We start from the raw sequence: 13,344 nt of genomic DNA on the forward strand, positions 1-13,344 counted from the left end.
ATTTCAGCAATCAAAGCTACACTCATGTTTTGTAAAAGAAAACAACACAACAGTCTTGTTCTGATTAGGGGTTTTGGTTCAATTTCCATATTCAGCTCAGTGAAGTAAATAATAGAATTATATATGTATCTTTTCATATATTCCTGCAATTCTAATTAATTTAACCAAAATCATATGTGAGTTTCAAGAAATGTCAGCCTGTTGTCTGTATTCACATCTCAGGTACAACACCTCAAAATTACATTAATTCCTTTGAAGTCAATGGATTCAGCCCAGTGTAAACAACAACAAAGTCTACTCTTTGACCCTAAAATTCTCATAGTAGAAGGGCTCCATGTGTAATTGTACTTTATGGCCCACTACTGTGTAGGCATACAAATTTGCTGCAGAAATCCACTTTTGAACTTTGCATTCTTTTCTTTAAACTGATATCTTAGTGAAAGAATTTAGGGATATTTTGCCATCAAAATATGAAAAAAGATATGAATGAATCCAACTTCATGAGCATAAGTCAGCAAGTATATCTTAAATCCTTTCAACACTACTAATCAGCTATTCTTACATCTATACAATTAAAATAATAGAAAACCACTACAATGATCTGGAGAGATCACTCAGTTTATCTTTTACCTCAAAGGAGGTGTCAGCACTTAGGAGACTAACTAAGATACACAATCATAGAATCATAGAATGGTTTGGTTTGGAAGGAACCTTAAAGAGCATCTAGTTCCAACCTCCCCGCCACAGGCAGGGACACCTTCCACTAGACCAGGTTGCTCAAAGCCCCGTCCAACCTGGCCTTGAACACTTCCAGGGAGGGGGCAGCCACAGCCTCTCTGGGCAACCTGTTCCAGTGTCTCACCACCCTGCATAGTAAAGAATTTTTTCCTAATATCTGATCTAAATCTACCCTCTTTCAGTTTAAAACCATTACCCCTCATCCTATCACTACACTCCCTGATACAGAGTCCCTCCCCATCCTTCCTGTAGCCCCCTTTAGGTGCTGAAAGGCCGCTATAAGGTCTATAAGGTCTTCCTGGAGCCTTCTCTTCTCCAGGCTGAACAACCTCAACTCTCTCAGCCTGTCCTCATAAGGGAGCTGCTCCAGCCCCCTAACCACCTTCGTGGCCTCCTCTGGACCCGCTCCAGCAGGTCCATGTCCTTCTTGTGTTGGGGCCCCAGAGCTGAATGCAGTACTCCAGGTGGGGGTCTCATGAGAGTGGGGTAGAGGGGGAGAATCACCTCCCCTGACCTGCTGGTCACATTTCTTTTGATGCAGCCCAGGATACTACAGCTTTCTTTTTGCCTACCACAACATGAAGGTATTCATAAAGTCCCATTTTCAGTATTTTCAGGAGCCCAGTGCAGGAGCCTAGATATATAAAAGCAAATAAAATATCAGTTACCTAAATGTTTGTATGTTCAAGTTCCAATCTGCAAGTATGATATCTGTACATAAGGCCAGACCTAACATCCACTGAAATTAGTGTGGATTACTTTACCGTTAACTTTCACGGACTCGGGAGTAAGCCCCTATCCAGGCCCCTATGTGGAATAATTACCTGCACACCTATAGTGTTTCATGTGACCACATAAAGCTCATTTATTTAAAAGTTTGATCCATAAAAGAACACAAATCAGCATAAATGCTAGAAGTAAATTTCTCCAGCTAAATTAAAGCATCATTCTTAAAATCAAAATATATTAATTAATATCATCACTAGTGAATATAAGGGCGTTTCTCCCTTGTCTCACATAATTTTGTTGCATATAACTTCATATACCTGAATAACTAGAAGTTTTGTCATGCAGCTCTAATAACAGCTCTTAACAAGGCTAAAAGGACAACTCACATGAAAAATTTAGATGGTCTACAGAGAACCTTTAAAAAAACACAAAAGCTTTGTTTTACTACTTGTTTCTTGAACAACGACCTTTTACCACTCTGAGTATTTGCTGTACAATGGAGATGTTAATAGTTACCCTCAGACTGTACCTTATCTTTTACTGTAAACCTCTTACGCAGCGCATTCACATTTCATGTCCTTTCACAGTGCAGTTCACTTAGAGACAAAAGCAAGAGGAATTTGTTTCAGTTGAACTATTCCTTTTTAACAGACACTTTCCAGCTCACTTGCAGAAGCTGCCAAAAGGGAAATCAAGGATTGAGATTAGCATTTTTTTTCCCAAGATTTGAAAGACCAGTAAAGTCATGAGGATTTTTAAAATTTATTTGTCATTGATTAAAGTGTCATTAAAGTATTTACTAATTGATGGGCTGTCAACTATGGGACAATCCTACACATCTAATCCTCTAATAGGACAGTACAAATGTCTAATCCTCTAATGGCACAGTCTTCCAAGATGTCATCATCAGATCTTAAATTTGTCCTGTTGGAAACTGTTTCCAAGTTTTACACATTTCCAACCACTGCTATTGAATTTGTTTTGCTACAGGAACAATACAAGACTAATTATATTAGTTGTATACTAATCTCAGGCTAGGCACTCTAGACACTGTGCTGAACTTTCATTTGTTTACATGCTGCTCAAATCTAATGTTACTATAGATGCGTATGACTAGGAAATGTTTTGTCCAAAAATTTTAAAATATACTACTATAAATATCAATGGCAAAAAATTTTCTAAGCTTTTGTACTTTCATATGTGTGTTGCTTATATATAATAAAGAATGAAGTCTCATCCAATCAGAATTTAACCAGCTTAAAAGTGTACATGGAAATTTTACTATTACTTTATGTTACACAGAACATAATGACTAAACTATATATTACCTAAAGACCTTAAAGATGCTTACTACCTTGCAATACAAAATATTATTTTAAGCAGAGGTGGACCCAGTTACTGATTCAAGGCTGAGGGAATTTATTTCATCAAGAACTTGTGATGAACCTTTTGGCTACTGCTTTCCACTGCAGAAATGCTGGAAAGCATATAATAATTATTCTGTGCATCTTTCTACTCTATTTGCAGTAAAAGAAAACTCATCACAGAGGGACTGCTAGTGTTCCTGGAGCCCAAAGATTCAACTATTTTTCTTGTCTCTAAATGGAGAAGTGAAGGTTCTCTCCTACACAGGTCTTAGTACTAGGTAAGCACAGGGTAGAAAAAACACCCTATCAACTCCCATTATGGTGCTACAGAGGTTTTCACATTATATTCTCCAAAGGTCCAACAGAGTGACCTGTCTCCAGGTTCCCTTGCTAAAAACTGTACCAAGGTCACAACTTACAAAACCACTTTAATATTTCCTGGTTAAAACAGACTACATAAATGGACAAAATTTTCAAAATCATTACGCAACAACAGGAGCAGAGCTAGAAGATTACTTAAAGGTGAAGGACACAACCCTATTGTACCTCTGTCATGTTTCGTCAGGAGAGAGTGTAATAACCATTCATTCTGCCCACTGTGTTGTTACTAAACCTTTATTTCAGGAGTGAACTATTACGAACTAGTTTTGGATGCATTCTGCTGTGAATATGTAGATTTTTTTAAAAAAGTGTACATAATATAATAGTGATAGTATTTGAAAAAATAATGTATTCTTGAAAAAATATTTTAAATAGTTAATACAGTATGTTACCATAATTTCTTTAAGGTTTGGGACCAGATCATACAAGATAGATTCCAGCAGTGGAAAATATCATCTTTTGGCATTTTTTATATATCTTCCAAACTAAGATGTTGTTTTTTCTCCGGCAGAGGTCTGCACTGAGCACTACTGTCAACATTCCCACCAAGAAAAAAAATACTACCAAAACTGATCCGGATCGTCTAAGACCTACACAAGGGACAAGGCCACCTATGGGGGTCTTTACCTTAATACTGGCATTGGGCCTAAGCCTTGATTTAAGTTCCCAGGCAACAGATCTATTAAAGCTATATTACTAAGGTTCACACTGCCCCTGAAAGCTTTATTAAATGATTACTTCACAGCATGGAGGGAAATCTATTGAAAATTAATATTCAGCATCAGCTAGTCATGGCTCATAGCTGAGATGTGCTCTTTGTGTCAAAAAAGTATAATTTTCCAAATAAGAAAGTGTAAGTAAAATTCCTCTCATTAACTTTACCTGTCTAATCTGACTTCTACAGCTATAGTCAATGGGGAGAAAAGGCCATTTCTAGACTTGATTTAATCTTTCTTCTGTCTTAGAAGACCAATCTCGGGCAGGATGCGTTGCCCTCTGGAAGTGCCTCTCTGCTTCTGCAGACCATAGAAGAGCCCAGCTGCCTCACCAGCGTGGCTGAAGTTAAACAACATGAACCCCAGCTCATGTGAAAGGAGTAAGATTTGATGTATCCATCCAACTCACAGGATTCTGACAGACTCAAAGAAGCATCTTGAATATATACAGGATTTAGTGTATTAGGTAATCCTTTTGTAGAAAACAATTTGAGACAACTTATGCTAAGTAAAATCATGCTCACACACACTTTTTCAAAAGAATTGTTCAGAAACAGCTAATTAGCTAAACTTCTACAGTATTGCCACAGTCAAAATATACACATTTTCTTTTATAAAAACACAATTACATATTTTATGAAGGTGATTTTTTAATGAACAGTTAAAACCTCTAAATAATTTAAAGATACAATTTAATCTTAACAGATTTTTCATTTTGTCATTATTGCATTGCTAAGAAATGTAATAATTCTGATCATACAGTCCTAAAGTTATGAACAATTAAGTAAATGGGCAAGTTCTCTTGCTGATTTCAATTAATTTGAAAAGTAAAGGATCTGAAAGAGCCCAGGCAGGCAGCTCCTATCCCTGTGAGCACCAGGTGGCAGTCCGGCGTTGACTGACAGGTCTTCATTTTCTCCTGCACTCCCCAAACCAAATACAAAGGATTTCTCAAGGAAATTTAAGAGGTTTGGAGAGGTGTGACCATGTTTATTGAACTATTAATTCTGTTAGATTTGCAAAGGTTAAATTCAATAAGCAATTATTATTTTAAGAAGCAGTCACCAACAAACAGCCCAAGGACTATTCAAATTACTTGCAAAAAAGCAGGAAGTCTGTGTTCATCATCTTGACTAGAATACTTAAGAAGTTTACTAATCTTCTACCATGTACATTCATTTGGTTGCAGTAGATATACCAGGAATTTTAGTCTATGTTCCTTGCACACTTTTTCTAAATTCTTCTCCACATAATTCTAACATTTGTGAAATCAAAATACATTTATAGAAATTACATACAACTTATCTTACAAAGAAACAAATTGTTTCTTCCCAGAGCACTCTCATGTGGCTATACTCACTCTAGTGATGTTTAGAAATTATAGACTGAGGACAATTTTACTCACAATTAGTATGTTTTATACTCTCTTTCAAATACACCTGTGGAATTTTCAATGTGCACAGACTATTCTCATCTTTTTATGCTGTTGGGACAGCATGGAAGAGATTTATAGCCTTAGACAAGTCTATAAGGGAAAACATGTGATGCAAGACAACTCCTGCTCTCGTGCACAAATGCTGGTGGAGGACCCAAAGGTAGGGGCAGTGGCCTCTAATGAAGGAGCAGGAACAAAGTCCAGAAGGAATTTTGTTCTTCAATCATTACTCAAAGGGAAGTGGGGACCGTCTTTAAAGGTCATGCCTGCTCTTAAAACCATTTACAAAACAGTATATCATCAGAAGTAGTAGAATTAATACTAGCTGGTTTTCAGTTGTTACTGGGGTGGGATGAAGATCATACATATGGCCCATGACCACTGCTTAGCTGAGAGGCAATACTTTGCCATGCTACAGTAACTCCAATGCTTTCAGTTTCTACATCCATAGTCTCAAAATCAGTGGAGCACAATGGTGGTGTAAAGATTTTTTCTCTCACTCTGGTTTGAAAGTTTCACCTTAATAAAGATACAGCACAAACTTTTACCTTAGTTATCAGTAAACTGTTTAAAGCAGAAGTCTTCAACCAGTCCCTCATACATAACTTCCTTCACAAATTTTATAGTAATCACTCCATTAGACAGTATTTTAAAAACCAAAATATACATACATAAACTACTGACACTTTCATCTTTAGAAGTGTTTGGGACAGTCATACTACTAGAGTTCTGCAAAAACATGATAAAGTCATAGTTCTAGAATCACTAGCTGTGTCCTACGAGAACATAGACTTTGTAGGTTTTGCCTTCCCTATATTGAGATAAATACAGAAAGATCTTTACCACAGCTGTGAAATGGCTCTCTATACACATTTAAGTGTCATGTTTCACCTCTCTGTTTTCAGGGATTTACAGTTTTCACTAGAGTAATTACAGTTTATCATCTTAAAAGTATAAACAACTGAGCACCAGGTATCATGAAAAAAATCCATTATTTGGTATCAGTGTATTCACACTTTATTTTATAAAGTTCAAATTAATTAAAAAAAGGAAATACCTGCACAAAGAAATGAAATTAAAGCCAGATATTCTAGAAAAAGATCACTAGTGATGACCAAAGGAATAGGAATGTGACAAACTAACATCCATAAGCCACAGGTAAAATAGAGTAGTCCTGCACTTCTCAAAAGTCTTTTTTTTTCCCCCCCTACTCTGAAGTGTTACCATGTCTGAGTAATAATAGCAAGGTTTTATTCCACAGAGCCAGTCCTTCTGAGCATTCTGAGCAGGATCTGCTGACTTCAGTAAGGAGAAAAAAAGTTTTAATGCTTTTTATTGCAGCTAGACCTGCAAAACCAGCACAACCAAGAAAGACGGATTCTGTTCCTGCTTGTTCATCTTCAATAGAATTCTTTAAAATGCCAATGAAAAAATGCCTGCTTGTCATAGGTCACTAAATGTAGAAGTTCCCAGGCATGAACTGTGATAAAGAAACAGGATTCTGTGCCTTCATATAGGCTTGCAGGATAGATGCCTCATAAATGACTTGGAAGCAATACATATCTTCTCTGATAGAAGAGGACACACATCATGAACTGAAAATCAGTTCACATTCCCAAAGTCAGTTAAGTGTAATCACTGGCCTTCTCCAGCCAGAATCCTGGTGGCTCTGAAGCAATTGAGGCATCCCCATAATCAAGTCTTCTACATACAACTCTAGACCAGGCTCTGGTGTCCAGGCTGCCCCACACCATCTCCATACCACCCTGTGTCTATATCATCCACAGTGCTGAACAGACTCCCCTTAGTAACAAAGAGAGAGAACTGCTGGCAGAATGTTTTCTCCAAAGATATGTTGACAAGGGAACTGGCTTTTGCTGTTGATCTGCCACAGCCTTAACTTCCTAGTCTTCAATAAGTAACAAAGCCTGTTTTCCTCTTGGGTCATCTTTAGTGCAAACCTGAGCTTCAGTTAGAGGGGTATATATTTATTATGGACTATTTCCTATTATACTTGCCTTCGAATTTTTATCCATGGTACAAACTGAGACAATAACTGTTAATGTTAATATGGCTATGGAGCAAGCAGTGCATGGAATGGGCACCTATTGAGACTTTTTCATCAATCAAAAATAAATATTTTTTTAAACCATATATGCAACATGTGATTTGATGTGTCTTTTATAATGTGAACTACTTGCTTGTCATTTTAAAACTAGCTTTAATTGATTTTCAGATTTTAAGCATCACTACAAGGATCTATTTTTATTTTATTGCACTGGCTTCTACTTTATTGTTTCATTTTATGTTAGTCTGTTGAGATGTCTTTATATGAGGTATTTTCTTCTTAGCCATATTTTATTGAAATGTCAACTCGTACTAGGGATCTTTCCATGGTTTTTTGAAACTTAGAAATAGCTTGGCCCTTACATGATACTTTAATAATGTTGCCAATCCTCTGATAAGTTCCTCACATCAGATATTTAGCCCCAATACCTAATGCTTGAGAATCTACATTGATTCTCTTCACGTTCCGCCTCTGCATTCCAAGATTTATGAATATTAAGTTGTGCTTGCCCCAAAGCAAAAGTATACTCACTAAGATATTTGCTGAGATCAGGAGTCTCTCTGCCCCATTTTTAAAACAAAGGCATTTATAAAGAAGCACTATAAAATGTACGACACTGAAAAAATAAGAGAAATTCAGTATTTTTAAGAAAGTGAGAAAAAAATCCTCTAGTTCAAAGCATCCTATCTGAGCTACCCTAAATAATGCAAAAGAGTAACAATTTGTGACATTTGTACAGAATTATGTCTGCTGAGAAGTGTGAATAAACTCTGACTTCTAAAATTATGACCATTATTTTTAAAAACAGTGGTCACCTCGGGTAAAAAGATATCATTTTCTATAATTTTAACACTTACCAATACGTGGGCAGATACTATATACAGCATCTATGGAGGTCAGTTAGACCCAGCAGCAATGGTTTCATCATTACCCAGCATGCACATAATTACTTTGTGTACCAAGCACAAAAGTCATAGACCTATGCAGAGAGTACACACGTACATCTTTCAGTGTTGAAACATCTTTCACAAGGACTAACTGAGCTTTATCATTTTAAATGCATACATAAACAATTGTACTTTTAAATTTCCTGAAGTGTCATCTTTTTTTTTTTTTTTTAATTATTACATTTCTTAAACTCTGTTCCAAATGCTCTCATCCTCCTTTGTGATTTGGTCCTTTTTTATGCATGCATGAAAATAAGGAACTTATTTAAAACAAGCTGAAACTGGTACAAATGAGAAGGAAAAAAATCACAGAAGAAAAGTGAATGAGGTGGTTTGCTGGTTTACCAACAAGTGGAATAAACATGCTATGGCAAAAACATCCCATTGAGATAAGAGCTGAAGCAAACTAATACTAATCACTTATGTAGGCATATGTTAAGGTACTCAAGGCTCAGTTTCTAAACTGTGACTACATAATATTACTTCTGCCCTTCTGTAATTACATTGCTTTCAGTTTTATATATTAAATAGTTCCCCAGCTCATCTTCAGAAAATAATAAATCAGTTAATTTTAAGAGCAACCACATATGGTTAAGATAATTCAAGAGATACAACTGACTAATTTTTTTTTACACAAATCTTTGTATTAAAGTAAAAATAGAGCTCTACTGTGTTTATTACAGCTAATATCCTTATTGAAATCAACAGTATATGAGGCATTCCCAGCATGTTCCATATAAGCCATTACTGAAATATCTCACTGCAATTATTTTTCAGCAATTTCCTCCCACTGTTATTCTATATATTACAATACATTGAGCACAAAATAAGATGTTGGTATCTTTCAGTATAGCTTCTATTGGATTATGAATTGAGATGGATATAAATTGGATTGTAAATTAAGAAACACGAAAAGTCAAGGCACCCCTTGGATATAGAAAGCTCACTCTGTGCGGCAGAGACCTCACCTCCCCACCAGCATCAGGGCTGACACTTGAGACACTTCAGGATAACGCTCTTATTCACCACACTGGCAGAAATAAGAAATTCCCTGGCTTCAAGAAGAAGCGTTAGAGAAATTTATTCTTCTCTTTACTGGCAATTGCTATGTAGGACATTATATGGATTCCCGGATAGCATTAGTGGTTCTGTTTTCTGCATGCCTCAGGCCACAGGGTTGTGATTACTTTTAATCAGTTTCAAGACTCCCCACCCTCAGCTGTGCTTTGGTTATCTTCAGACTGGATCAGTACATTGTAGCCTACCTACAGTAACACTTGGAAGTTTCCCTGAGGCTTTCAGGCTATGCAGAATGCAGCCAAATCGAAAGTTTAGGTCCCTTTCCTCCCCCTTCCTCTCCCTACAGGAACTTTGTTGGCTGTTCCCTGTTTCCCATCGGTAGCCCCAAGTATTAGAGAGCAACTGGAAATTCTGCCTTCTCTTTTTTAAGGCAATACCATAAAACCAAAAAGAAAGGAAAATAAAAATAGAATAGAATAAATAAAATGAAATAAAATAAAATAAAATTAAATTAAATTTAAAAAAAATTCCTGGACGCTTGTCCAAGAAACATTGTTTCTTATTTCTTTTACCCTTAAATTCCTTCTGAATACCCATGCAAATACATTTAAATTCACTTTACACATATTCCTGATAAAAAACAAGTTCCAAAATCATCAGTCTTTGTGATCAAGAATAAACTTTACCAGTCTTCAACCCCTGAGACTCAGTTTAATGAGTGCAAGGAGGACAGAATCCTTGGCAGTCACCCATAAACACAGTGAAATAGATTCTGCCACTCACACTCACACTTGTTCCTCACTCGTTAGCTGCCTTCATTTCAGTGAAACTTATAACTGAAGTGTAATTGACCTCTGCTGATATGGCAAGCACACTTTCTGTTTCAAAAGATCTATAACAGTCATTGCTAAAGGATGGCAAATCTTAACACAAGTGCTTAAAGAGAGTGAATAGTGTTGGCAACAGTAAAATAATTTTCACTATCATATGATAATTATTGGTAGCATAAAAACCATGAAATTATCTACCAATGTGGTAAAATCATGTCAGTGAAGGGTGTGGGGAGCAACTGGGAAGATGTAGTGACAGTGCCTTGTGCATATGCAATTCTTATTATTCAGAAAAAGAAAGAAAAGAAAGTTAGAGGAAATGTATTTATAAAAATCCCTGGTGAATAATATATTAATTAGCAAAAAGGGCTCAGCCAAACACTCAGACAATTTATATAGCACATCAGACAAAATATGCCAGCTATTCAAAAAACCAAGGCAGATAAGATTAGGCTTGTGCAGGTTGTCTCACTGACATGCAGCGTTCTAGACAAGCAAGTGAACATATTACACAAGAACCTACACAAACTACAAAACAATCAAAAAGACTGCTTCAATATCATAATGTAAAACTGTAATGGGAAGGCAGACAGGATGATAAAAAGAAGCAGATCTCTTTGAAATGTGAGTCAAGAGAAAAAAAGTGACAGGCTCATAACATTTTCAGATAAGGATTTAAGATTATGGCACCTTCTGCAAGAACAGAGGAAGTGAACACCAAAACATGCAGCTGTTAAAACAACAAGATTAGCATAATTTTTACAAGCTATATAACTCCACTATTAGAGAACTCAGCTAATTCCAGAAAGGAAGATATCCAAGGAGAGAGGGATGGAAGGTCTAATTAAATGGAGAGCAATGCTGCTAAATAAAGTCTTCAGTACAGAAACTGCAGCTTATTGTAAAATAACAGGACTGGGCTCCGCTAATTTCCCAGCAGCAATTCCAAAAGCAAGAAGCTGCAAAAGCTCTTCCTCTTTTGGTAGTTTTGTGATGAGTAGCCATAAATTCAAGTTTAACTGAAAGAAGAGTTTTGCAATTGCAAAACCAAGAGCTGCAGTACCGCCAGCTTTTAAAAGCTGCCACTTGCAGCACTGGCTGTGGGAAGCCTAATGCAAGATTAATACTCCAGCTGCAGGAAACCATGTGTTTTTATTTAATGTTGACTACAAAACTTTTCTCTACTCATTGTTGAAATATAGGTTGCAGGAAGAACAGTTTTGCCCTTCAACTGGTAAAGGACACAAGTTCCAGTTAACTCCTGCCAGCAAGACTGGCTGACCGGCCATGCTGTGATGAAAAGAATAAGGGCAGAAGCTCTGTACAAATACACAAGACACTGTCATGAACAGCCATGAAAAAGACAGGCCAAAACACTTCACAGTGTGATAAAGAGGAAAGGAAAATAAATAAATAAAGACAAGTAAGATAAAGAGACACAGCCAAGTTACACTGGAAAAAGCAAAACCAAAATCACTGTTAAACCATCTGTGGGTAAAACGTGCTTTTCATATGATGGGGAAAGGTATACATGGCTGCCCCACAAGTCTTGTAATTTCTCTGTTTAAAAATAGCATCAACATTCCTGTTAAAATCACCAGTAAAATGAAAGGAGAATTGGGACAATTTCCCAGTTTTTGATGGATTCTTAGTTTGGCTACAGTACTTCTATAATGTAAATCTCCATCTTGAGACATAACAAATCACCAGGTAGCGGGTTAAAAATGCTTCTAAAAGTATCGTCCAAGTTGGTCCTACCAAGTTAGGCCAGTCTAATATGTAAACACAACACTACAGAACATAAACAGCAAAGCAAAGTTGCAGGTGTAGTATTAGGATCTACTAATTTCATGGTAAGTTTTTAAGCACAAAACAAATAATCACTTTATGATCAAGCTTATGGAGACAGACCTGCAGACAGATGTAGAAGTACAAGCTGCTTCTGCACAGTCTTTTGTGTCCCCAAGCACATGATTCAAATACTTCAGGATGAGCACTGGTTAATTTTCAAGACAAAATATTATCTCTTTGGTAATCTCTTTGAACACCTCTTTCTTGCTTTGCTACTGAACACTGGCTCAAGCCCAAAGTAGCTACAAGAAATCAAAACAGCATAAAAAGTAAATATTTACAAACACACGTACCAAGGAAGACAATGTGGGAGAAGAAAACAAGCAGCAGTAGGTTTCCTCTCAGTGCCAGCTGGTAGGATGCATGCTGTAAGTCCCGTGAGAAGGCAGGTGACCTGGCCCACAGGAGCTCCAACATCCACAACTCTGATTTGAGGCAGGGAGCAAAACTCCAAACAACTTTAAACAAGAGGATCAAATTCAGCAATTCATATAGCACCAATAACTGAAAAACAGAATTAAAAAACATAATCAGATGTTTATTCAAATATATTTTGTTCCAGGGAGAACAGCAATTTATTCCTGCTTTGTATTTGTTTTGCATGAAGGGTGGTGATTTGCTGGTGCGTGCAGGGAGGGGGAGAAAAGAAAAGGTGTTCAAGTTTTTAAAATACATGTTTATTAACAAATACTTGGCTTTGGTCCAATAGTCTTCCTGTTTACTCATTATGCCCTTAATAGTGTCCTAAGCAAAGCAGTTCCTACAGAAAAGTGTTGCATTTATAATGGGTAAAACTTATGTGTTGGATTGACAGGTCAAGGTGGAAGGCTTTTCAGAGGCTTGTGGGATCCTCATTTTTCCTCATTTTGAGCTTAAAAAAGACAAATGTTCATAATTCTTCGTTTCTGTGGAATCCTTAGAAATGTTTTTCTGCAGTTTAGCTAGCATTGTGAATGATTCCCTTGCATAGCTCCACAAGCCACCCTCGTATGAGGAACAGAAGAACAAGTTAAGAAAATGATAAGAGAAGTGCCTAGGGAAGACAGCACTGCACTGTATATTACAAAGATCAGAGGGAGCCCAGAAGCAGAACTGAAAAAAACTCGTGTTCACAACATGCATTGCAGTGCAGAAATTCCCAGAAAACTCAAATACCATCATTGTCATTTTTGAAATCAAGAAAGCTGGGGGAAAAAATTGCAGAAGGGATCTGACAAAAGTGCAAGCTAACAAGTCACTTCCATGGAAAGATTTTATTGAGA

At 36.8% G+C, this 13,344-nt stretch overlaps 1 long non-coding RNA gene across 1 annotated transcript; it reads right to left on the bottom strand.

Moving 5' to 3' along the window:
• Positions 1 to 907: 907 nt before the first annotated feature.
• On the bottom strand, positions 908 to 12,579 carry LOC141943695 (uncharacterized). Its single transcript, XR_012629037.1, has 3 exons — positions 12,376 to 12,579; positions 1,997 to 2,143; positions 908 to 1,372 (listed from the first exon to the last, which is right to left on the bottom strand). It is a non-coding gene; the product is annotated as an uncharacterized LOC141943695 (long non-coding RNA).
• Between the last annotated feature and the right edge of the window lie 765 nt (positions 12,580 to 13,344).

This window comes from Strix uralensis, chromosome 5 (genome assembly GCF_047716275.1).
Source record: "Strix uralensis isolate ZFMK-TIS-50842 chromosome 5, bStrUra1, whole genome shotgun sequence".
Lineage (NCBI taxonomy): Eukaryota > Metazoa > Chordata > Aves > Strigiformes > Strigidae > Strix > Strix uralensis.